The sequence below is a fragment of the Callithrix jacchus genome, chromosome 13, assembly GCF_049354715.1.
Source record: "Callithrix jacchus isolate 240 chromosome 13, calJac240_pri, whole genome shotgun sequence".
Classification (NCBI taxonomy): Eukaryota; Metazoa; Chordata; class Mammalia; order Primates; family Cebidae; genus Callithrix; species Callithrix jacchus.
The window spans coordinates 17,428,890-17,456,553 of record NC_133514.1 but is presented as its reverse complement, the minus strand read 5'-3'; the positions used below and the strand labels follow the sequence as shown (position 1 = coordinate 17,456,553).

Below are 27,664 nucleotides of genomic sequence, written 5' to 3'. Positions count from 1 at the left end.
ATGACATATCAACATAAATGGAGTGCAGCTCAGGCAGTGTTCAGAGGGAAATACATAATTGCAAACAGATGAAGGGGTAAAATTCATAAAGGCACTTGAAAAACAGCAGGCGCATAAAGATCATTCTGACCTTTGAGTTATTTCTTGAAAGCAGAAGACAAAATTCCTATGTGAAATGCACCCTGAACATTAGAAAGAAAAGCAACATCTTTATCCTCAAGATAGGAAGTCAATATTGAGAGAATTCTGTATAGACCTGGTTAAAATAATTTTTATCTTTTCAGCCTTAGTTGCTTATTCACAATTAACTACTCTTAATTCAATACAGAACATACGTAGCTGACTATAATTGCTGCTTTGGGTATTCGTTTCTTCATGAGGGTTCTCATACCATGTAAAACTTGAATTATGCTTTTCTCCTATTAATCTAGCTTATTTAATTCTTGGATCCAGTCAGGACCCTAAGAGGATAGAAATGGAATTTTTTCACCACTGCACAAATAAATAAATAAAAAAATCTCTAGATAATCCATCTTAAGATATTCTTTGAGAAACTAGAACACCAACAGAAACTAACCCAGAGCAAACAGAAAGAGTGAAAACAGAGCAGAAATAAATGAATTGGAGAATAGAAAAGCGATAGAGAAATTCAACAGAATTAAAACTTGGCTGTTTTGTAAAGATCTACAAAATTGACAAATCTTTAACTAGACTGAATAAGAGAAAAGAAATCAAGATTTTTATTAAATCGGAAATGAAAGAAGATATCACTAAAGATTTTGCAAAAATTAAAAAGCAGTACTGTGAATTCAATAATTTAGATGAAAAAGTAAATTCCTAGAAAGACACAAACTATTGAAACTGACTCAAGAATAAATAAAAGAACTAAGTAGAACTATAAAAAGCAAGTTTGAGTTAATGATTAAAAACACTTCTAGCAAAGAGACGCTCAGAGCCAGCTGTCTTCACTTGTGAGTTGTAACAAATGTTTAAAGAATTAATACCAATTCTTCACAAACCCTTCCAAAAAATCAAAGGAGATAACACTTCCCAACTCATGCTATGAATTCAGCCTTACCTTTTTACCAAAAACAGAAAAATGCATCATATGAAAACTATTTACCAATATCCTTTATGAATGTAGGTGCAAATACCCTCAACAAAATGAGTATACAAAATCAAGTAACATTTATAAATGGTCATATACCATGACCAATTGAGATTCATTTTAATACAAGGTTAAACATCTAAAAATCAATAAATATATATCAATAAATATATAAATAAAGGACAAAAAAGCCCTACATTTATTTTAATAGATGCAGAAAAAACATTCAACAAAATCTAATACTCCTTCATGATAAAAAGAATACCAGGAATAGAAGGAAACTTCAACTCAATAAGTCACATCTGAGAAAACCCCACAGCTAGTGCCATTCTTAATAGCAAAAGAAAGAATGCCTTTCTCCTAAGATCAGAAACAATAAAAGAATGCTGCTCCTGCTATTTCTATTAAACATTGTGCTGGAGGTTCTAGCCAGGGCAATTTGGCAAGAAAAAGATGTAAAAGACATTCAAATTGGAAATGAAAAAGTACACCTGTATTTGTAGATGATTTTATATAGTTTTGTATAGAAATAATTATTAAAAAACTAAACAATTTAAACTGGTAAACAAGTTCAGCAATGTAGCAAGATACAAACTCAATATATAAAAATCAATTTAATTCACCGGCAAAAAACAATTTTAAAACAAAATTAAAACAATTCTGTTTATAAAGCATCAAAAAGAAGAAAGTGCTTAGGAATAAATTTCTTTAAACAAAAAATAAATTTCCCTAAAAAATAAGATGTGTAAAATGAAAACTACAAACATGGTCAAAAGTAAGATCTGAATAAATAGAAGGACGTCTGTGTTCATGGATTTGAAGATTTAACATTGTTAAGGTGGCATTGCTTCCCATTTAAATATACAGAGTCAACATAACCCTGTCAAAATCCCGCTTTGCCTCCAGACATTGATAAGCTGATCTAAAAATTTATATGGTAATAAAATGCACCTAGAATAGTCAAAACAATCTCGAAAAAGAAAACAAAGTTGGAAAACTTACACTCTGCTGTTTTAAAACATACTGTAGTTCACCCTCTTATACCCTTGGGTTCTGCATATACAGATTCAACCAACCACAAATCAAAAATAATTGAAAAAATAATACAACAAGTCAACACAAAACACAATAAAATGCAGTGACTAGTTACGTGGTGTTTACATCTTGTTGGGTACAATGTGGAAGCAGGAATAAAACGTATGACTGTTATGAGGCTGCTTTCTGCATTGTTGAAAATGTCCCACAGTTAGAATGTGGTCATGATTGTATAATTCTGTAAATACAATACAAATTATGAAACTGTACAGTTTAAGTGGGTGGATTTTATGGTATGTGCAGTATATCTCAAAGCTGTAAAAAGTGACCTAGAATCCCAATTCCAACTGAAAACTCTTTTCAAACCTATGCTCAATTTTTGAGACTTTGAACGACTTATCCAGTGTTACATCTGTGGGCTGTGGCAGATTTAAGGATGGAAACTAAATCTAACCCTGGAATTTGGGTTTTTAACCTTTCCTAGATCTTCACCAGACAATAGAGCTTACTTGACTGATAAACCCATCTTATTCAGAGGTGTGAAGCCCTGGGTTGTTTAGAAGTTGCCATTACTATCATATAGTAAGCTAAGATATAGTTGATGTAATTATAATCAGGTCTGCTTAAGAATAGATTGTAGATATTCTTTTCCTCTGATATGATTTAGATTCTGTTTCTTTTTTTTCACATTGATAGCGAACATTTGATGCAAAAACTAAAATATCCTGTAAAAAACATTCTCTAACTAGGTTAATGTTTGTTGAGAGTGTGATCATGTGTAAGGTGTAAGCGTAGGTTTACATGTATTTTTTAAACGCTTATACATTCAGTCAAGTGTTACGTATTTAGAAAAACATCAATGGATCCTCTTGCTTGTCTAAGCGAGACCACTTGTACAGGCTTAGCATGTGATGTTCTCTAGTACAGCACCACCCACTTCATCCATATCTCCCATGACTCCTCTTCCTATAGCACATGTTGTAGACAGATTGCCTGCAGATGGGTTATTTGTCACATCTTCAGTTCTGAAGACCAGAAGGGAACCTTGGGAAATATTTCCTTAAGGATAAGATCATAGGGAAGGAGATAGAGAAGTAGCCTTCCATCCCTGTAAAGTCACAAAAAGAGTGCTGAGTAAGTACTTCTTACTCAGAAGTCCTGAGCACAGTACTTCTAACTTACTATTGCAGTGAATTAGAAGTGCTTACTGCGTGCCTGTCATATGCTCATCTTGGCAGCGTAAAAGAAAAATAACAGCAAAACAAGGTTAGGCAAGTAATTTCTTGTGGAAAAATAAGGTAATTCGGAGATGAATGGGTGACTGTCCAGTAGAAATAGCCAGATTGGAATGGGTGGTGAGCACTGGAGACAGTGAATGTATGAATTTGACTCTGAAAGGAAATGGATTTTGAAACTGTCAGATGGACAAAATAGTCCGTGAAGAACTTAGAAACACAAAGTATATTTAAGCAAAATAAAGGGAAAGAATAAATCAAAAATAGGAATTCAGATACCAGTTACAGCCTGTTTGGAGGCTCCGTTAACAAGGCCATGGTCAAGGGTTTGGTTGTCCTCCAGGCCAGTTAGTCCTTCATAATGAATCCTTCGATTTTGGTCACAGCTGCCTCTCTGACCCTGGGCAGCCATTTAACAATTGCATAGTTTTTGACACATAGGAAGTCAGGCAAGAGCTGTGAATGTTCAGATGCAGAATCTTCTCAATCTACGAAAAGGAAACTTAGATCCACACCCTGCAGAACGGGTGAGATATATGTGGTAGAAATCCTGCTGGACTTGGATTTAGAAAACCTGGATTGCATGTTTTCTTTCTGTCACTGTTCCCTGAATATTATCAGGACCAAAGATTCCATGTTCTGCTTGCTGAATGTGGCTGATAGTAGTATAAACATCCTCACTAAGACAATTTACCCTGTCTGGTAACAAAAAGGTTACTGCGCCGTCATAGCGTGGCAGGAAAGAGACAGTGAGCCTGGTTCAATCATTTGTTTATTCACTTAGCAAATGTTTATTCAGTGTCTATTATCAGGCACTAAACTAGGTAAGAGGCGGGGTGCAATTGTTGAGAAGATAAAGTCCCAGGAAAAAACAGAGAACACAAGTAGACAATAAATAAACAGGGCTTTTAAGGACTGTGATTAAGTATATAATAAATTTGAATGGCTAAGAGTGGCCTCTGTAGAGGGAGTGCCATGAAGAATGTCTCTCTCTTGATTTGAGTTCGTCCAGGAAGAGGCTCTGCACTAAGAATTTAGGCACACGGGGTTTGTTTGGAAGATAAACCCAGGAATCCCCAGAAGACCAAGGAGTGAGATGAGGGAAAGAGCCCATCAAAGTGTTTCATTGACCCTGAAATCACTTAGGCACCTGCAGCTGACTACTCCTGGGGAACTCTTGGCGATGGTGTTGAACATGGACCTCTGTCTGAGTTTCCCCACTTGAGATGGGTGGGAGCTGGGGTATTGTTAAAGCAGTCATGGTCAGTTATTGGTTGAAAGTTACTGTGAGAGGAGGGCATTTTTTGGCATTTCCTCCCTGCTGAACATGTGGCCAAAGGGGATCCAGCAGCCAGAGAAAAGCTGCCAGCTTAAAAATAAATGGAGGTGTCAGCAATCGGAAGTCTGGTCGTCATAGTAAGAGGGAATGATGGGAGCCCGCCCCAGTTTCTTAATGACACTTGCATAGAGATAGAAAGGATGGAAATGATGCCACCACATGAAGAGCTAGAAGCAGGGCATTTTTGGAAACAGGAACTGCAAGAAGAAAGGTCAAGAAGTAGGAAGAATGGATGTGTTTGAAACTAAAAAACAGGCCAGCTAAGTACTGGGGTTAGGAGGAAGTTGAATGTGATCAAACAGGTAGAAGGGTCTCGATCAGATGTGGCCTTAAAGAACAGAGAAATGGGATAGAAGTCATTCCAGGGGCAAAGGGCCTAGGTAAAGAATTTTAGGCAAGGAGAATGATGTGGCCTGATTTACTGGCTCCTAGGGACTAAAAATTACAAAGGGGCAAGAGTGAATGAAGGTGGTGACAGGGTAAAAATAAATGAATGGGTTTGACATTTGAAAAAAAAAATCGACTGGGTGCAGTGGCTCACACTTGTAATCTCAGCACTTTGGGAGGCCGAGGCAGGCAGATCAATTGAAGTCTAGAGTTCAAGACCAGCCTGGACAACATGGTGAAACCCTGTCTTTACCAAAAATACAGAAATGAGTGGGCTATGGTGGTGTGCACCTGTGGTCCCAGCTACTTGGGAGGCTGAGGTGGAAGAATTACTTGAATCTGGGAGACAGAGGTTTCCCTTAGCTGAGATTGTGCCACTGTACTCCAGCCTGGGTGACAGAGCGAGACCCTGCCTCAAAAGAAAATCTAGGAAAACCATGGGACATGATTGGGTAAGAGGGCAAAAGAAATGAAGGACACAGGGATGACTTAGGCATTTGGTTTGAGCAAACAGGCAGATGGTGGTATCCTTTCTTGAGGTAGGGAAGACTGGAGCAGAAGAGTTTGGGGTGGGCAAAAAATAGATTTGTTGTGATGTCTATTAAACATCCAGCTGGAGGTGTTCAGTGGGCAGATGAGTCCAGAGTTGAAGGGAGAAAGGAATTTGAATTACGAATTTGGGAGTCACTGACATATAATTGACCTTTAAAATTAGGTTAGATTAGCTCCCCTAGGAAGAGAGTAACAGATGAAAAAAGGAGAGATTTGTGCACTAGTAATCAGGAACCATCAGCATTTAATGGTCAGCTGGAGAAGGAGAAACTGGCAAAAGAAACTGAAAAAGGAAAATCTGTGAAAGAAAAACAGGAGAATGTGTTGTCATGAACATTATTAGTCAATGCATTTTGGAGGCAAGTTATGATTCAAGAAACAGCTGACTTATGCAAAAAAATGAATTCATTGAACCGCACAATTGAAAAATTCAAGATGATCCAGCTTTAGGCATGGCCATATATAAGAGCTCAAATGACATAATTTATCATTTTGGGGCTCCATTTTTTCCCACTTTCTCCTTTATACTTATGCCAACTCTTTCAACATGGTCACAGTGGATTCTTCTGACTTACCAATTCCATTGTCAAGAAAACTTCTCTTTCTTAACACACACCCCCTAATCAATGACTGTGGTCAGGAAATGTGAGAAAAGCAGAATAGCACCATGATTAAGGGAATGGGATTCCACTAGTCAGCTCCATCATTCATTAGCTGAGTGAATATGGACTAGTCAAGGATTCTGTGGTTCTGTTTCATCATTACTCAAATGTGGCTAATACTAGTACCTACCCCATAAAATTATTATGAATATTAAATGAATTGTTGTTTCCAAAATGTTTAGGACCGTGCCTTTGACATAGCACTTTGTGCTATTACTATTTAATTGAACAGATCTGAAGTAGAAGGTCACTCCCGACCTTCTGAAATGATGTGACCTCCTGAAATGATATGACCAAGAGAAGGAAAACTACGAAATTAGAGTATTGTCAACAGAAGGGAGAGTGGGTCTTGGTGAATGAAATTCAAGACATTCACTGCAGAAGCAAGAAACAGAATGTTCCACGAGGCAGGACAGAGCGGAGTGAGTCAGATTCTGCGATGATGCAAGTGAAACGAGAACAGAGTAGAATCTGTTTGGCCTGGAAACAGGAGGTCACTGACAACAGAAGGTGAAGGAGACGTGTGGATGCAGAGAGAACTGGCAGAGATGACTCTTGAAGATTTTCTGTGATCTTGGACATAAAGATGAAAAGAATGAACACTGGAGACTCCAACAGGGGAATGGAGGGGAGGGGCAAGAGCTGAATAAGTGCCTGTTGGGTACCAAGTTCACCATTTGGGTGATGGGGTCAATAGAAGCTCAAACTGGAGCATCACTTAATACACCTATGTGAAGAAACCTGCACATGGATGCCTCGGATACATTTTTTAAAAAGTTTCTCTGCAGTTAGAGGTATTGAACAATTGAGCAGACACTGGTAGGAGATGTGAGAGTTAATGTTTTGTTTTCTTTTATGTTTTCTTATTAATGTTTTGTTAATAAGAATACGTATGTCAAGAGAATGGCCCACGAGAGATAGAGAAACTGGTGACATAGGGTATGGAGAAACGAAAATTGACGAGAAAGCAAGAGGGGATGAGAGCCAGATCTTAGGCAGAAGAAATGGTGTGCAGTGAGAGCAGGACATTTCCTCCATTGGAGTAATGAAGGCAAAGCTGAAGATGGATGCAGGCAGTTATATAATTTTGTCGAGATGATTATGAGGCAGTTTGCCTTCACTGCCTTCTTGTACAGTGGTGTAAAAAGTGAGGTCATTATCTGATAATGTATATCTGAGTCCATATTGCTGGGGGATGCTGGAAGGTTTGAAAAGAGAAGTTTTGATAGAATCTTAGCAGGGCTGTGTAGGATTGTAGGATGTTGCAGGATAGTCCCTTTCTCTGCTCATGAGTGAGCATTGCTGAGGCTGGGGGCTCATTTAAGGACTGGGCACCCACTCAGGTAGAGTCCTGGTATGTGTCAGGCAATCTCATTATGTGTGAGATAAGCTATAAATGTTCGTGATCTTACACTTCGTGTTTCTAAATTGTATTTTAATCACTCAAGTGACATGCAGATATTTTTAATTACTGGCCTACCTCCAAGAAGCCTTGCAGTGATACTGACTGTCACCTTTCCACCACCTGCATCAAGTACAGAGGCACAGACGTTTCCTTAACTCTGCCAGATGCTCAGGCTTACTCTCCCCTGTAGACTTTTGGATCTTTGGATATTCTGAAAGGTGGTGGTTTTCTTTATTTGGTCAGGGCATAAACAGTGGCTGGGCTCACTCGATTCTGGATTTTTGTGGAAGGAAAACTCTCATCAGATTCTGATGGGAAGGGTGTGGGTAGCTCCTGGGCAGAGAAGATGGGTAGTTTTCATTCTCACAATGGCTGAGATGTTTGAGACAGGTGCCTCATTGCCCAGGTTATGAGACCATGCCCTGAGGTCCCTCAAGATGTTCATTTGCACAATGCCTTCTTGTTTCTATATATAAAACATGATCAGATTTGAACCTCTTCATTACCCTTAAATTTTTCTCTCATACTTTTTCTTCCTGTATAACTTTGGAAGAATCTTTTTCTATCTTCTGGATAAAAATCCCTCATTCTCCTAAATAACATGTTTTATCTCAGAAGTATGTCACTAGATAGTGGCTTCTAAGGGATTTATCATTTAGTAAAAGTGTCTAAGCATGCACCTGTAGTATATGCATAATTTTATCATTAAATTTGTATTCATGTCTGCATATATTTGTATATATGCAAATAATCATATATTTGCATATGTGCCTATTTATGTAGTTGTGTATATGCATAATTCATACGTAATATACATGTACTACGCTATTGATAGTTTAGATTCTTCACAAAACATACAGAAATATAAATTTAAACAAAGATGAAATGATAAAAGTAAAATTTATTTAAATACATTTAATTAATAGCAATAGAGACCTTTTTGCTCTCACTGAAATATCAGTAATGATAATTATCAACAATAACATGTTTAGTGAGAGTAAGGTGAAAAACGACTGTTGTTGGAATGAAATGGAGGCTTTTGAGGCCCGAAAGTAGTTTTCAATACACCCAACTCCGCCCCCCCCACCCCCCCCACCCCCCCCCCCGCAGCCTTTTTTCTTTTTAAACTTGAATGGGCCCAGGCTACTACTAGAACACGTTTAACTTGGCCTTGGCCAGACTTCACCTTGAAGCCATGATCAATAATTTCTAAAACTGCTGCTGATAGTGGGAAAGAGCAGAAGATTGGGAATTGGGTGTGAGAGCGCTACTTTCAAGTTTGTCATCTTACTTGGCCTGCCTGTACCTCTACTACTCTGCCATTTTCTTACTGCCCAAAGTTAATTATTTCATGAGGTAAGAGAGTCTCCTATGAGACTTTTGAGGTAAAATATGTTACTTTCCATGTTCCCACCCTTTTATTGAGGTTATATTGACAAAGTTTATGGAAGGATGAAAAGGATAAAATAACCTTTATGATCCTTCTCTTCATCCCCCTCTCCCACCCTTTTTTTGTTGGTTAAAAGAAGGCAGTAAGGAACCATTGATAGAATGGGATTAAGATAATTAGTGACTGCCTTTTTTCTCTTTCAGATCATTAATCATGCTGGAGTAGGGCAATGTGGGAATGCTCCAGGCTGTGAAACTGATCTTTACCCACATTCTGTCTCCATCTGTAGTTAATGGGACAACACTGAGGAATGGCTATGAGTAAAGAACTTTTTTTTAAAATAGTAAGCAAGCTTAGTGAGTGCCATCTCCCTCAAGGGAGACCCCTTCAAAAGCAGTGCATTTATTGGAACAATAATGTCATTGCTCAAAATAGTTTCTGTAAGTTCTATTTTTCAATTGCTTTTAGAATTCTTCATAGCGAGGTGGGTGGATCACGAGGTCAAGAGATCGAGACCATCCTGGTCAACATGGTGAAACCCCGTCTCTACTAAAAATACAAAAAATTAGCTGGGAATGGTGGCGCATGCCTGTAATCCCAGCTACTCAGGAGGCTAAGGCAGGAGAATTGTCTGAACCCAGGAGCCGGAGGTTGCAGTGAGCCAAGATCGCGCCATTGCACTCCAGCCTGGGTAACAAGAGCGAAACTCTGTCTCAAACAAAACAACAAAACAAAACACAGAATTCTTCATAGCTACCCAGTGAAAATCAGTGCTCATGTATTAAAAGTCAACCCTAATTTTTAAAAAATCAGAATTGCTAAGCCTGATTGCATACATTATTCAGAGAACTCAACTTTGGATGAATTCAGGCTGTTTCTGAAACTCCTGAGAATTTTCTGGAGAACAACAAGTTCTGAACAAAATTCCACATGGGACAGCTAAGCAGTGTCTTGGGCATGGGACTTTAGAGTTAGGAGAAAGGGATTAAAGTCCTTTTTAGGATACTTGACATATATGCAAGCCCTTTCTGGCAATTATTAGGTTCTCCTACACAGGGTTATGTAATGAACGGTGATAAAAATAAGGTCACTTTCATTCATTTTCCTTCCCCTTCCCTCCCCAACTTAGTGCCATTCCCCAGAGGCTTCTGTGCTTTTTCTTCTGTCAGTTACGTCACACACTTTCTACTGAACTCCGGCCACTGGAGTCACTGAGCCTCCCACCACCCAGAGTCCACAAGTGCCTGGGAGTTGATGATCCTCTGGGTGGCCATATGCAGGGGAATGTGAATCACCAGCTTCCTTTTCTTGATCAAATGTGAGTCTTGCTCAGAGAGCACTTGACCTGAAACCATACTCTTCCCTGTCCTGGCTGCCCTTTTTCCCTGGGATTTCTCTTTAGGACCCAGTCCTTCATGAATCACTTGCACAAAAACCTTTCTCCCAGGATCTGATTCTGCACACACCATCCTCCTAGGATCTACGTTTTAATTTAAATCAGGATTGATGTTCAGTTATTACCATGTAAGTATTCCTGCAGAGGCAACCCACGTACTGTTTTTCTTTATTAGATTAAAAGTTTTTTCTAAGTTTCTTTTAATTCTGTCATACTCCATTAGCATAGCCTCAGTAGTTTTCAAATGCATTATTTTGTCACGTCCTTTATTGCACTTCCAGGGCCATTCTTTGTCCTTAGCCTGAAATTTTTTTAGGCTTTCCTATGCACCGCTCTCTGCCTAAAGGTCTTTCCCCCAGATCTTTACTTTTTATTTTTGAGAGTTCAATTAAATGTAAAATTTCCTAGAGAGGTTTTTCTGACAATCCTGGTTAAGTAGAAGACCTGTACTTAAAACCTCTCCGTTACTCGCTATCTGTGCGGTTTTTTTTGTTTGATTGTCTTTATAGCACATATCCCAATTTGAAATCATGTCACTTGATTAGTGGGTTTTGTTTTGTTTTTGCCTGTATCAGTGAGTGAGGGGTTGCCTTTGGCTTTTTACCACCCTTTCTTAGTTGTCTGGGACAAAGACTGGAATTAAAAAGGTATGCAAAGTGTATTTGTTGAATGAATGAATGAACTGAAAGTGTAATGAAAAGTGAAAGGATAAGGCGGGAAACAGCTTCAAGATGCCTAAAGATCTGTAACAGAAGAAGCAAAGTGGAATGAAAGTAGGCGGTAGTACAGCAGTGCCTCTTGTCTGAGGGGAATGCCTTCCAAGACCCCCAGTGGACCCTGAAACTGCAGACAGCACTGATGGAACCTGGTTGCTGCCAATCAGAGCACACTTCTGTTCATGTGTCCCACCCACAAGTTTAATGCCTTTTCTAGCCTAACTAAGCGCTTAATCATGCACTGTGGCCAAAATTTTTGCAGCTTAAGATGCAACAGCAAAACTAGCATGGATTTTTTTTCTTTACAATTTCACAGATAGAAGATTAGTTTTTGCGTACATCTTAGCAACCTCAGCATATGCTCTTTTCTCTTACCTTGTTAGGTTGAAAACTCATCTTGTCACTCAAAGGAGGCACTTCAGTGCTGCCCTTTGGCATATCTGAATTGCCAGCATCAGTTCTCTTGGACTTTGGGGCTGTGATTCAATAAGACAAGGATGACTTGAACACTTCATGGTGATACTGTAACAGTGGGTCACTGAGATGCTACTAAGTGACTAACAGCAGGTAGTGTAAATGGTGTAGATACGCCGGTCAAAGGAATGGTTCATGTCCCAGGCAAGGTGGTGAGAGTCATCGTGCTACTCAGAATAGCATGTGATTTAAAGCTTGTGAATTGTTTGTTTCTGGAATTTTCTACTTAATACTTTTGGACCAAAGTTGACTACAGGCAACTAAAATTGTGGATAGCAAAATTGTGGATAAGGAGAGGCTACTATATCCTAGGGTAATTTATAAAATACAAATCTGCCTAACATTCTTCACTGGCTGGACTTTTTTTTTTTTGAGACAGAGTGTTGCTCTTGTTACCCAGGCTGGAGTGCAGTGGCCCGATCTCAGCTCACTGCAACCTCCGCTTCCTGGGTTCAGGCAATTTTCCTGCCTCAGCCTCCTGAGTAGCTGGGATTACAGGCATGTGCCACCATGCCCAGCTAATTTTTTGTATTTTTAGTAGAGATGGGGTTTCACCATGTTGACCAGGATGGTCTCGATCTCTTGACCTCGTGATCCACTCGCCTCGGCCTCCCAAAGTGCTGGGATTACAGGCTTGAGCCACTGCGCCCGGCCCTGGACTTTCTTTTAGGGCAATGTCCAAACTCCTTAACTCCTTTATGCAGCCCACAAGGTTCCTACGATGAGGACCCTGTCTACATCTCCTGCCTGAAGACCAACCATTCTCTCCTAGTCTCCTTCCTCCAACTATTTTTGTCATTTTTCAGCAACTTGCATGTGGCCATGATCATTGTTCCTTGGTGGCTTTATGTATACTGTCCCTCGGTCCATAACACTCTTCCTGTTATTTCTGCCAAGCTCCTTTTCCTGGACTTGCTTCAGGTCTCAAACGTCCTTCTTCAGGGAAGGTTTTGTGATTCCCTAGACTAGCTTATGCCCTCCCCCTCCCATTCTGTAATAAACCCTCACACACCAGCATTTCCTTTGTAATCAGTATGTTAGGGTCTATTTTTCTCTCTGGGCTTTGCTCAGTGGCAATATCATAAAGAAGGAAGTTGCTCTGTGGCACAAATATTAGTATTTTTCTCTCTGAAGTTTCATTAGGTATAGTTTGAAGATAGCCTAGATTAAGGTCATGTGAGATTTCTATTTTTGAAACATCAGATTCTTGAGCCCCACCTCCAGAACTACTGAATCAGAGTCTTGAAGTGGAAACATTGAAACTGCATCTTTAGCTGGCTCTCTAGCTTCTGCTTTGCAAGTTGGAGATCCACTACCCTAGTAATACCTGGTATACTAGAGTCTATATATACCTTATTTCATGTGCATCATTAGTCTTTTGTGGTGCCTGCTTATGCCAGTAAAAATGGAAAAATAAATCCCTTGGCCATAGTACCTAGTCATAGAGAAGAAGAGACAGAGCCTGGGTCTAAGTACAGGTGGAGTGATAGGATTGGATATGTGAAAGGAGGGTCGGAGATATACATGATTCTCAATAAAAGATTCAGTGAGGGCTCTTCATTTGTAGAAGACAGGAACTAAACAGGCTTCAGCCAGAGAATAATTTGTTGTTTTGTATAGTTAAAATATTTAGGTGTGTGTTTGGTTTGAGGCATGAGCGGATTCAGAGGCTGTGACCCATTAGACTCAGTCACTCTTCTTTCTTGCTCATTATTAAATCCCTATTTCTTATTTGATGCATGCTTTACTCTGTTGATGGTGAAATGGTTACTAACAGCTTTTCTTACACAGGTTAATTCCGTTCAGCTCAGTGATCTTAGCAGATAAAGAATGTCTGTCCCCCCCCCCCCCCCCCCCCCCCCCCCCCCCCGCCCCGAGCTGGAGTCTAGCTGTATCACCCAGGCTAGAGTGCATTGGTGCTATCTTGGCTTACTGCAACCTCCTCCTCCCGGGTTCAAGAGATTTTTGTGCCTCAGCCTCCCTAGTAGCTGAGATTACAGGCCTGCACCACCACGTCTGGCTAATTTTGTATTTTTAGAAGGGATTTCACCATATTGGTCAAGCTGCTCTTAAACTTACCTCAGGTGATCCACCCACCTCAGCCTCCCAAAGAATGCCTCTTAAGGATTAACTCCAACGAAAGCCCTGAGATTTGAGTTTATTTGACCAATGTAGTTGTCCGATCATTCCTAAGTCATGCACTGGGGCAGTCTAGGGGGTGGAATTAATTGCCCACACCTGAAAAATGTGCCCATTCCTTTAATGATGGAGAGTAGGAGGTGGTAGAGTCAGATCTAACCAATCCATATGGATTGAAGGGAGGGCTGGGTTTTCAAAAGAAAAGTGAGAATATACCAAATATCTATTATTGAAAATTCATCCGTTCAACCATTATTTATGATTCCAGGTTGTCTCATGCACTAAGTGCAGATCATCTCATGCACTAAGCATATAGCAAGAAACAGTGAAAAAATCACACCTTCTAAGCTTGTGTTCTTTCAGAGCTTACAGTCTTTCAAGGAAGGCAGATAATTTGATTATAATTACAATAAAATTGGGTGACTGTTACAGTAGAATTAACACAGAGGATTATAGAGAGCTCTTGTTTAGGCTACAGATTCAAGTAATTGACTGAATTACTTCCGTGACTGTGTAACCAGTTCTCTGTATTAAGTGCTCACTGCTTGAATACCTAGAGTGGTTTTCTACTTTACATACTGTACTATGGCAAAATGTAAAGCCATGTGCGGTTACCTTGTTTCACTGTTGATTTGGGAACAAAAGCCTTATTAGCCTGGATTCAAGATACAAGAAGAATTTTATCTCTAGTTTGCCTAGTTTTCATTTCAGGTTTTTCAGAATTTCTTAATTGATGTGCTAGAGGTCTTTATATATTGATATCCTGACACTAATTTTTTGTCTATTGTATATGTAACAAATATTTTTCAGGATGGACTTTCTCCTTTTTCACATTTTTGGATGTCCAGAATTTTAAAATACTTAAAAGTAAAATCATATCTAGTTATTTTCTGTAATTTAATCTAAAAAAACACTGAAAGTTATATACTCATATTTTTCTAATCATTTATTTAATGGTTGAATTGTTTACACATCTAGAATGTACTGAATCAGATACCTAGCTTATGTTCCCCACAACCCTCACCAAAGGGTTGGAATTACTTATTGTCACTATTTTGTTAAGGGCTGATACGTTGAGTAACAATAACTGTTATTCTGTTCATTTAAGTCAAATCTCTTTATCCAAATTCCTTAAGATTTGCATTATAGTATATTTTTGTGTTCTTGACATTTCGCAATAGCAGAACATTTTATTGAATGGTTTCCGTATCTTTTAAAAATCTGGCTGAAGATACCATGTAGAAATCATGTTAGTAGGTACTAAGACACACAGGAGATGAGTATTTTCTTAAATTTAATTTAAAATGTTTACTTATCTAATTATATTTACGGCAGATTGGCTGGAATGAATTCTCCTCTCAGAATATAAAAACCATGTTGCACAATATAGTATTTAGCCAAAAACGTGCACGTATTTAGCTCTGTTATTTGGCATCTAAAAAGTCCTTCCCTTTAGGAGCTTAAAAACCATGTATTCCTTCTGTTTCCTTAAAGACTTGGTTCAGATTATCCTAATTGTCATGACTGGTCTTCAACCCCCCCACCCCCCCACCCCCGAATGAAATAAATGTGGAGGACACAAATAACAGTAATTAAGGTCCTTAGGATACCAGTGTCACCATAAAGCTTAGTATGAAAGCTCAGAGCTCAGAGGAAGATGTTTTTGTAAATCTAAGTAGAAGTTTGTTTAGGCTTGCCCTTTAGATAAATAATTCAATGTAAAGAAGCATGGAAATAATTCATGAGCTCAGTATCATTCAGGCCCATTTAACAACTTTAAGCCTCCAGAATGCATCAATTCATTCAATCAAATCAATCAACAAATTTTACACTAAAAATCTCAAGTGCTAGAGATTCAAGAGTGAACAAGATATACGTGGTCCCTGTATCCAAGAAACTCCAGTCTGCTGAGAGAAGTGGCCTGTTACCGATGTGATGGGAGTAATTAGAATTTGTTATTTAACACACGTGGAAGTACATTTTATCCAGTTTGGGTAGGTCAGGAAATACATCTCTCAAGAAATCTAACTGGAAATCTAAAAAACACCATAATGATGAGTGGGAAATGGATATTCTAAGGCAAAGAAACAGCATAAAACAAAGTCCCTAGGAAGAAAGCCCATGGGGGCAACAAGAGAACTTCAAATACTGATAATGACTTGAAGACAAAGGATGATGGGGCTGAAAAGATGACCATGAAATCCAGTAAGTCAAATTAAATATTTGTCCCTAGGCCAGTCGGGAGGGTGGTAACTGTAGGGTAGAACACAATCAGATTTGCTTTTTGTAAGACTCACCTGGCTTCAACTGATGAATGAATTGAAAAGAGGGCAAGAAGGGAGGCAGGAAAACCAGTTAAGAGGCACAAGTGGGGTTGTATCATAATCACATGAAAAGAAGTGGACAGATTCCAGGGGGTTTAAAGAAATAGAATCCGCAGGGCTTGATGACACATTGGAGATGAGGAAAAGGGAAGAGCACAGGCTGACTTTCGCTTTCTGACTTTAGTTTTGTACACTAAGCTACAAAAGACCTTAGTGTAGTTAACTGATGAGACAACCCCAGAAGAAATAACAGATTTGGGGGAAGAGGCGCTGAGTTCAGTTTTGGGCAAGTTAAATCCAAGGTACCCATGGGTTATCCAAGATACATAGTAAAGATTCGAGTACTGGACGTAGACCTTAAAGACTGAGGTGTGGGGATTTTGGATTCAGCAGTTTATCAATAGAGAACGATATGGAAATTATAGAGATTTTTAATTGTACGTCTGACTGTTCACTAAGGTGGGAAGGTACAATTACTGAGCAAATAGAACTAAGCCTTGCCACCATTTGACACATCATGAAGTACAGATAGGGCAGTAGGGTTTACACCTGAACAATTTCGCCTATGAATTTTTAATTTTATTATTTTTTAAAATTTATATTGGGGTGAGGCATGGTGGCTCAGGCCTGTGATCCCAGCACTTTGGGAGGCGGAGGAGGGCAGATCACCTGAGGTCAGAGGTTTGAGATCAGCCTGGCCACCATGGTAAAAAACATCTCTACTAAAAATATAAAAATTAGCCAGGTGTGGTGGCGGGCACTGTAATCCCAGGTACTCAGGAGGCTGAGGCAGGAGAATCACTTGATCCTGGGAGGTAGAGGTTAGTGAGCTGAGATCTTGCTGCTGTACTCCAGACTGGGAGACAGAGCAAGACTGTCTCAAAATACAAACTATATTAGATATTGATGAATTATAATTACATATATTTATGGGATAAAAGCGATACTATAATATATGTGTACAGGTATACATACCTTCTGTCACCTCAAATACATGTCATTTTTTTCATCCTGTCTAACTGAAACACTACACCCTTTGATTAACATCTCCCCATTTCCCTCACTCCCAGCCTCTGTTAACCACCACTCTTTCTACCTTTATATGTTTGATTGCCTTAAAGTCCACAGGTGAGAACCTGCAATATTTGTCTTTCTATGCCTAGCTTATTTCATTTAGCATAATGTCCTCCAGCTTCACCCAGGTTGTTGGAAACGGTGTAATTTCCCTATTTCCTTAAGGCTGAATAGTATTCCATGGTATACACACAGCATTTCCTTTATCACTTCTTGTGACATTTAGGATGGTTCCTTGTCTATTGTGAATCATGCTATAATGAGCATGGAAGTGCAGACTTCTCTTTGACATAATTATTTCAAATTCTCTGCATATACGCAGGGAAGTAGGACTGCTGGATTATGTGGTAATTCTGTTTTTATTTTTATTTTGAGGGCAGTTCATAGTGTTTTGCATAATGTCTGTATTAATTGACATTTCCACCAACAGTGTATAAGGGTTCCCTTTTCTCCACATCCTCACCAACACTTGTTACCTTTCATCTTTTTGATAATAGCCATTTCGACAGACGTGATATCTCACTGTGATTTTTAATTTGCATTTTCCTAATGGTAAGAATGTTGAGCATTGTTTCACATTATCTGTTGGCCATTTGTATGTCTTCTTTTGGGATTATCTTTTTATTTCTGGCCGGAGTACTCCAAACAACTTTTCTCATGTCTTTGCCGATCTTTTAAAAATTGGGTTACTTATTTTCTTGCTCTTAAGTTTCTTATATATTTCAGATATTAATTTTATCAGATGTATGGCTTACAAATATTTTCTCCCATTCTGTAGGTTGCCTCTTTACTCTATTGTTTTCTTTGCTGTGTGGATGTTACTGAGTTTGATATAATTCCATTTGTCTAGTTTTGGTTTTGTTGCCTGAACATTTGGGGTCAAATCCCAAAAAATCATTGTCTAACTAATGTTGTATAGTCTTCTCTCTGTTTTCTTCCAGTTTACAGTTCCAGATCTTAGGTTTAAGTCTTTAGTCCATTTTGAGTTGATTTTTGTACATATGCTTCTTCACCTCTGATAGGGTTACATCTCCAACCCATCATAAATTGAAAACATTGTAAGTAAAAAGTGCATTTGTTACAGCTAATCTAGTAAACATCATAGCTTAGCCTCGCCTTCCTTAAACATGCTCAGGAGGCCCGGCACAGTGGCTTACGCCTGTAAGCTCAGAACTTTGGGAGGCTGACATGGGTGGATTACCTGAGGTCAGAATTTTGAGACCAGCCTGGCCAACATGGCAAAACCCCACCTCTACTAAAAACACAAAAGAATTAGCTGGGCATGGTGGCACTCACCTGTAATCCTAGCTACTTGGGAGGCTGAGGCAGGATAATCACTTGAACCCAGGAGGCAGAGGTTGCAGTGAGCTGAGATCATGCCATTGCACTCCAGCCTGGGCGACAAAGCAGGACTCTGTCTCAAAAAAAAAAAAAAAAAAAAAAAAAAACCAAACAAACCACGTGGCACTGTTTACAATAGCAGAGACTTGAAACCAATCCAAAAGCTCATCAGTGATAGACTGGTAAAGAAGATATGGCACATATACACCATGGAATACTATGTAGCTATAAAAAAAGATGAGTTCGTGTCCTTTACAGGGACATGTATAAAGCTGGAAACTATCATTCTCAGCAAATTGATACAACAGAAAACGACATGTTCTCACTCATAAGTCAGTGTTGAACAATGAGAACACATGACACAGAGAGGGGAATATCACACACGGGGGTCTGTTGGGGGTGGGGAGATTGGGGAGAGATAACATTAGGAAAAATATCTAATATAGATGATGGGGGGATGGATGCAGCACAGCACCATGTCATGTGTATACCTATGTAACAATCCTGCACCATCTGCACATGTACCCCAGAACTTAAAGTATAATAATAAAAAAAAATGCTCAAGATACTTACATTAGCCTACACTTGAGCAAAATTGTCTAACACAAAGCCTATTTATAATAAAGTGTTGAATATCTCATATGCTTCATTGGCTACTGTACTGGAAATGAAAATAGGAATGGCTTGCTGCTGTTGCCCAGCACTACAAGAGAATATAATGCTACATATCACTAGCCTGGGAAAAGTTCAAAATTCAAAAATCAAAATATAATTTCTACCATATATGTATTGCTTTTGCACTATGATAAAGTAAAAAAGAAATCAAAATAAAAAACCAGCGTAAGTCAGGGACCATCCATATATGGTGTGAGATAAGGGTCTAATTTCATTCTTGATGTTGCTATTCAGTTTTCCCAACACCATTTATTGAAGATCCTTTCAAGAAATAACCTTTTCTCACTGTGTATTCTTGGCAACTTTGTGGAAAAGCAGTTTACCTTAAATGTGTGGGTTGATTTTTGAGCTCTTTATTCTGTTCCATTGGTCATTGTATCTATGTTTATGCCAGTATCATGCTGTTTTAACTATAATAGCTTTGTAATACAATTTGAAGTTACTTTCTGTGAATTCTTAGAAGTGCCATGTTTTAACCGCATCGGCATAAATTTAAATTTGAATATATTTTCAAGGAAAATTAAAAAAAAGTTTTGTTCAGTGATACATCTAAGATATGGAAGACTTCTTGACACATAGTAGACACTTAACAAATGTTTGATAACTCAATACAATTATATGCAAAAAAAGCTAATCAGCACAAAATAGTCTTCAAGTTCTTAACGTTAATAAATTCGGTAAATGACTGTCTCATTGATTATATTTTTTAAATGTCTAAAATTTATATCTAGAAGGGGTGAATTGCAAACAAAAAAGTATCAGAGCCTACAGCACAGAATCCTAAATTCTGATTCTTGCACCAGGATTTGTGCTGGCCAAGAGTACCCTCAGCATCTCTTCTCATTTAGAGATTCCTGTGAAAGGGGATGACAGATTATGTTGCTTTCCCACAAGCTCATGTGAGGCTTCCACTGTGTGTTTCCATGGGTAGCCAACCTTCCAGATTTGATCCTTTAAAATCTCTGCTTCCACCTCTCCTTCCTTGTCTTCAGTGAAAATAGTTCTTTTCCATACAAATTTGAGATTGCGACTTAAGATATCCCCATTCAAATGTCTTTTCTCAACCTGTTGTAGACTCTTGCCCTTTGTTTGAAAAGAGTGAAACATCATGAACTTTACTTTTTGACCTTTGAACATTCATGGGAGAGACAGGGGAAAGAGGCAGCACAGAGGCCCTGGAGACTGCCTGCCTGTAAGCGGCTGTCATGGTTTGAGCTTCTAAAAGGGCAAGCCTGTTGCTAAGGAAACTGCTGCTCTAGGAAGGCTAAACACACAGTAAAATAGCAGGAAAGGAAGGCATAAATAAGTCAGGTGCTTGGGGGAGGGGTGGCATGAGGCAACCTGAGAACTTTAAACCTTTATTGCTAGGAATATATCGAAGTCTCTAGTGAGGGGAAAACCAAGCATCCATATCCCTTCCTAGAAAATAGCTGTAATTTAAAGGAAACCTAGACTTCATGTGATTTTAATTTTGGTTAGTATACAAGCAGAAAAACAGTGGCTGTCAATATTCCATTAATACTTAGAAAGTATGTAACAATTTTCCAAATTTAATAATGCCCATTTGTGGCATTTAGTATCAAAAGAACATATTTGCAATACTCAAAAGCATTTTTTATTTTGTAGTCAATGCTTAAAGTAACTATAGATGTGGTGACTTTGGAAATTACATAACATATGTATTTTTAAATGAATAACTTTTCTTAAAAGTAGTTATGCCCATAGTTAATGGTGTATTACATTTATTCCCTGTTAATTACTTCTAACATTCCTGTTAATTACTTCTAACACAATAAGCTTAGAGTGACTTAAATGAATACATTTGCAAAATTAGGAAACATTAAAAAGATTTTTAACCTTATGCTAAATACAGGAGGAGTATAACTTCAAAGGCATTTTCCTATTAACATAAAATAAGTCATTTAATGCCAGTGAAAGTTAGATTTTTAATATGCAATGAGTTGGCACAGCATCTAACATGAACAATCTTTGGACCGTTCATTGCCATGGCTTGTAAAAACATCTGCTTGTATCAGTAAACATTTCCTTTCCGTCCATCCTCTCCTCTCCCAGAATAAGTCATCAGTCCACAGCTATGCTATCTAGATTACTTCATTATTAAAGGTATATTGTTGATTAGAGATCATGTAATCTAAGCCTTTCATTTAACATTTGATGGTATCTAAATAATGCTTCTATTTCTCGTTTCTGGGGCCATTTTCAAACATATTTATGAATAGGAGTCCACAAAATTCCAAGTTCAAAGTCCTACAGCTACCACCAGTACACCTAAAATTTTGGCTTTGAAAATATCCACCTCCTTGTTAGGCTACAAAGATTTTTATTTCAAAGGATGTTTTACCAGAGTAAGTGTGTAAGATAGTCCCACGGGTAGGGGGGCAGTGCCAAGATGGCTGAGAGGGGGCAACACTGGAATGCAGCTCCCAGGAAATGGGACGCAGAGGGCTAGAGGATTTCATGATTCCAAATGAGGTGCTCGGTTCATTTTGGGGGGACTAGAAGGACTCTGAAAGTAGCCCAAAGAGGGAGCCAAATCATGAGTGAACTCCCGTTTATGTTTGCTACAAAGAGAATAAAATACCTAGGAATACAACTAACAAAGGATGTAAAAGATCAAGGAGAACTACAAACTACTGCTCAAGGAAATAAGAGAGGACACAAACAGATGGAAAAATATTCCATGCTTATGGTAAGGAAGAGTCAATATTGAGAAAATGGCCATGCTGCTCAAAGTAATTTATAGATTCAGTGCTATCTGCTTCAAGCTACCATTGGCTGCCTTCACAGAACTGGAAAAAACCACTTTAAACTTCATATGGAACCAAAAGAGAGCCCACATAGCCAAAACAATCCTAAGCAAAAAGATCAAAGCTGGAGGCATCGCTGTACCTGACTTCAAACTCTATTACAAGGCTACCAGCATGGTACTGGTACCAGAACATAGATCTAGACCAATGGAATAGAACAGAGGCCTCGGAAACGATGCCACACCTCTACAGCCATCTTTGGTTGTAGATCTCTGACAGACAGGACACAAACAAGCAATGGGGAAAGGATTCTATGTTTAATAAATGGCGTTGGGAAAACAGGCTAGCCATATGCAGGAAGCTGAAACTGGACCCCTTCCTTACACCTTATACAAAAATTAACTCCAGATGGATTAAAGATTTAAACATAAGAATTAACGTCACAAAAACCTAAAAGATAACGTAGGTAACACTATCCAGGACATAGGCACAGGCGAGGACTTCATGACTAAAGCACCAAAAGCATTGGCAACAAAAGCCAAAATAGACAAGTGGGATCTAATTTGTCTATTTTGGCTTCTGCACAGCAAAAGAAACAATCAGAGTGAACTGGCAACCAACAGAATGGGAAAAAATGTTTGCAATCTACCCATCTGACAAAGGGCTAATATCCAGAATCTACAAAGAACTTAAGCAGATTTACAAGAAAAGAACAAATCCATTCAAAAGTAGGCGAAGGATATGAACAGACATTTTTCAAAAGAAGACATATATGTGACCAACAAATATATGAAAAAATGCTCATCATCGTTGGTCATTAGAGAAATGCAAATCAAAACCACATTGAGATACCATCTCACACTGGTTAGAGTGGTGATCATTAAAATTTCTGGAGACAGCAGATGCTGGAGAGGATGTGGAGAAGTAGGAACACTTTTACACTGTTGGTGGGAGTGTAAATTAATTCAACCATTATGGAAGACAGTGTGGCGATTCCTCAAGGATCTAAAAATAGAAATTCCATTTGACCCAGCAATCCCATTACTGGGTATATACCCAAAGGATTATAAATGGTTCTATTATATTTATTTTATTTTTTTGAGACCGAGTTTTGTTCTTGTTACCCAGGCTGGAGTGCAATGGCGTGATCTCGGCTTACCATAGCCTCCACCTCCTGGGTTGAGGCAATTCTCCTACCTCAGCCTCCTCAGTAGCTGGGATTACAGGCACACGTCACCATGCCCAGCTAATTTTTTGTATTTTTAGTAGAGACAGGGTTTCACCATGTTGACCAGGATGGTCTTGATCTCTTGACCTCGTGATCCACCCGCCTCAGCCTCCCAAAGTGCTGGGATTACAGGCTTGAGCCACCGTGCCCGGCCAAATGGTTCTATTATAAAGACACATGTACACATATGTTCATTGCAGTGCTGTTTATGATAGCAAAGACCTGGAACCAACCCAAATGCCCATCAATGATAGACTGGACAAAGAAAATGTGGCACATACACACCATGGAATACTATGCAGCCATAAAAAAACGATAAGTTTGTGTCCTTTGTAGAGACATGGATGAATCTAGAAACCATCATTCTCAGCAAACTGATACAGAACAGAAAACCGAACACCTCATGTTTTCTCTCATAGAGGGACGACGAACGGTGAGAACGCTTGGGCACTGGGAAGAGAACAACTCTCTCTGAGCTAGGTGTGGGGGTGGAGGGGAGAGGAGGGGAGGATGGGGAGGGATAACACGGGGAGAAATGGTTGATGCAGGTGATGGGGGTGGGGGTGGTTGGCGGGGGATGGAGACAGCAAAGCACCATGGCATGTATATACCTATGCAACAATCCTGCAGGATGCAGGACATGCACATATACACCAGAGACCAAAATACATAAAAAAAAAAATAGGAGCTTTAAAATTAGGAGAATGCCTTTTGAATAAAAAAATGTTGAGCTGTGCAGAAATGAGAATGTGGCAGAAAGGTCAAGAAATGTACTTTCCTATGCATAGCATTGTGTAGATTCCAGGGGAAGGGTGCGTGTGTGTGTGTGCGCGCGCGCGTGTGTATGCACGAGCATGTGCATGTGTATGGGTGTGATAAGAACAAAAGAGAAATTAAAGATATAAATGTAGTTTGGCTGGAATCCAGAATCCAACAAAGTTACTTGGAAGGAACCCAGCTTATCTTTTATAAGTGCTTTAGTTCAAGTAGGTGTTGTCTTCAAGAGCTATGCAAATTCAGGGTTTTAAGTAAAACCTCCAGTGTGTGCTTTGATGAACTCAGCAAACCAGGTTGGGAACCCTCCCCAGTACCTCCTTTGGGACTTGCAGCATGTCACCAGATTTCGTTTTTTATATGGTAGTGTTTGGCTTTGTTACGTAGATAAAGTATATTTTTAGAACAAAATAATGCTTTCTTTTAAATTGATGCTAATTTCTAACCCAATATCTCTTGTAGATATTTTCAGAGAAGCTCTTGAGCTCTTAGTAATACGTACTAAACAGTCTTAAGAAAAAAATTAAACAAACATTCCAAATGATGTAAGCTGATTTAAGTTAATTGTGAAAGTGGAAAAAGCAAGAGTAACATAAAAGAAGGAAGATAGCTGAGAACATGAAGCTTAATTAAGAAAGTCAAAGGCAGATTAAAGTGGTTCATTTGTTTTTAAAATTCTTTTTTCAAAAATTATATTTTATTGTATTAAGAACACTTAGCATGGGAGCTACCCCGTTAACAAATTTGAAGCGTACAATATGGTATTGTTGCCTGTAGGTACAGTGTTATACAGTAGATTTCTAAAATTATTAATCTAATTTAACTGACACTTTATGACCATCAACTAGTAAGTCTCCATTTTCCCCATCACCCCAGCCACTGGCAGCCACCAATCTACTCTTTGATTTAATAAATTTTTTATTTTATTTATTATTTTTGAGATGGAATCTTGCTCTATTTCCCAGACTGGGGTGCAGTGACGTGGTCTGGGGTCACTGCAACCTCCGCCTCCTGGGTTCAAGTGATTGTCCTGCCTGTCAGCCTTTGGAGTAGCCAGAATTAGAGGCATGTACTACCATGCCCAGCTAAGTTTTGTATTTTTAGTAGAGACGGGGTTTCACCATGTTGGCCATGCTAGTCTCGAACTCCTGACCTCAGGGGATTCACCCACCTCAGCCTCCCAAAGTGCTGGGATTATAGGCGTGAGCCACTTTACCCGGCCTGATTCTATGAATTTGATTATTTTAAACATATAAGTGTAATTGTGAAGTATTTGTCTTTTCGTGACTGTGTTATTTCACTTAATGATCAGACATTTTTCAAAGAAGACATATGTGACCAACAAATAAGTTATAAGACCTGACTGAACTCCAAGCACTGTGCTAGGTACAGTGTAGGAATATATTATTAAGAACATGCAGTTCATTTCCTCAAATAGCTCACACTCTGTGACCTAAAAATAGAATTTATGGAAATAATTATATAGCTTTCCATCTGACTTATTTTCTTTATATTTTTTGGTTAAAAGTTCTTTTTCAGACATATGCATTAACAAATTTTATGCCAACTTCTAGCTTGCTTGTATTTTCTTAGCAACACCTTTGAAAAAGCGAACGTTTAAAATTTTAATAACTACATTTTTATAATGTGGGCTTTTTGTATCCCATGTAAAAATCTTTGTCTACTTCTAATGTTGCAAGGAATTTTTTATCTATGTTTTCTCTTAGAAGTTTTGCAGTTTTGGACTTTACATCTAACTCTATGATCCATCTTAAGGTCATTTCTACACATTGAGTAAAGGAAGGGTCAAAGTTACTTATGAATTTTTTTCATATACATATTTAGTTGTTCTATCACCATTTGTTAAAAACATACTTCTTTCCACAATAAATACTTTGGGTTTTTTTGGTCATAAATAAATTAATATACATGGATCTATTTCTGTTCTAATATATTTCCTTGATTTATGTTTACTTTCTAATGTCACATTCTCTTCATTGAAATGTGGTACTTTATAATAAGCATTGAAATTAGGTAGCATGATTCCTTTATGTTTGTTCTTTTTCAAAATTTGAATGTTCTGAGTTTTTTGAATGTTCAAGTCATCTTAGAATCTATTTTTTGTAAATTTTTTGGGTATATAGTAGGTGTATATATTTATTGGGTACCTGAGATGTTTTGATACAGGTATGCAATGTTTAATAATCATTTCATGAAGACGAGGGTATCCACATTTCAAGCATTTATCATTTGAGTCACAAATAATCCAATTATGTCTTATTCAAAATTTATCTAAAATATATGATTTATTTAAAAGTATGCAATTATTGATTGTAGTTACCCGGTGTGCTGTCAAATAGTAGATCTTATTTCTATTTTTTGATACACATTTAATTTATTAGTATCCTCAAAAAACTTGCTGGAATTTTTATTGAGATTATTAATTTGAGTAGATTTGACATCTCAAAATACTGTATCTTATGAACCGCAAGCATACTATATCCTTCCATTAATATAGGTCTTCTTTAATTTCTCTCATAAGTATCTTTGAGTTTTCATTATACTGGTTTTGTACATATTTTGTTAAATTTATTACAATTTCATAGTTTTTCTATTTTAAATGGGGTGTTGCTTTGTATTTTAATTTCCAAAATTGTTCTGTAAGTACAGAAAAAAAAACTGAATTTCCCTTGATCTTACATTCCTGAGTCTTGCTGAATTATTCTAGTAGAGCTTTTTGTAGATTGTTTAGGATTTTCTATGTACAATTAAGTCTTCTACAAATAAAGACACTTTAAATTCTTCCCTTACTATCTTAGGCTTTTAGATAATTTTTTTGTCTGTACCATTTCGTGCTCTTAGTATATTACAAAATAAGAACAGTGAGAGTGAACGTCCCTCTTTTGTTTAAAATCTTAGGAGAAAAAAAATCTTTTAATGTTACGTTAGTTGCAGATTTTTTCGCATATGTCTTTGATCAAGGTGAACAGATTCATTTCTGCCGCTGTTATTTTGAGAGTTTTGCCATGATTAGCTGTTAATTTCTGTTACATGCCTTTTCTGCTATGTTTTTATTTTATCAGGATAATGAATTGTATTGATTTTTTGAATGTTAACCAATTTTATATTCAATCTCCTAGCTCACATTGTATTCTTCTATTTCTTGGTTCAGTTAGCTACAATTTTGATAAATATTTTTATGTTTATGTTTGTGAAAAATATTTGTCTATATATTTTTTGATTGCCTCTTGTCTGTTTTTAATTTGACTTTTTTTTTTTTAATCAGGGTAATACTAGCCTCATCAAATGAGTCAGGGAGTGGTTTCTTCATTATTTTCTTAGAGAGTTTGTGCGGGAATATATTGATATTAAATTTTCCCTTTAAATATTTGAAGTAATTCAACAGTTAAGATATTAGAGTCTGGAGTTTTTGTTATAAAGATTTTTAAGTTACCAATTCATTTTAATACATGTAAGCCTATTTTTATTTTCTATTTCCTACATCAGTGAATGTCTCTACTCTACCTTAGTTATGCAATTAAATAGCAAAAAATTATTCACAACATTATTTAAAAATCTCTGTAAGGTCTATATTGATTTTTTTCATTTGTGATATTTTTAGCTCCTGAGAACTCTTTTTTC

The 27,664-nt window shown here is 37.9% G+C and overlaps 1 protein-coding gene across 2 annotated transcripts in view; it reads left to right on the top strand.

Annotated features, from left to right (window-relative positions):
- The window catches only part of LOC144578932 (uncharacterized), a 324,136-nt gene that overhangs the window by 90,573 nt on the left and 205,899 nt on the right, over positions 1 to 27,664 (top strand). The window lies entirely within an intron of this gene.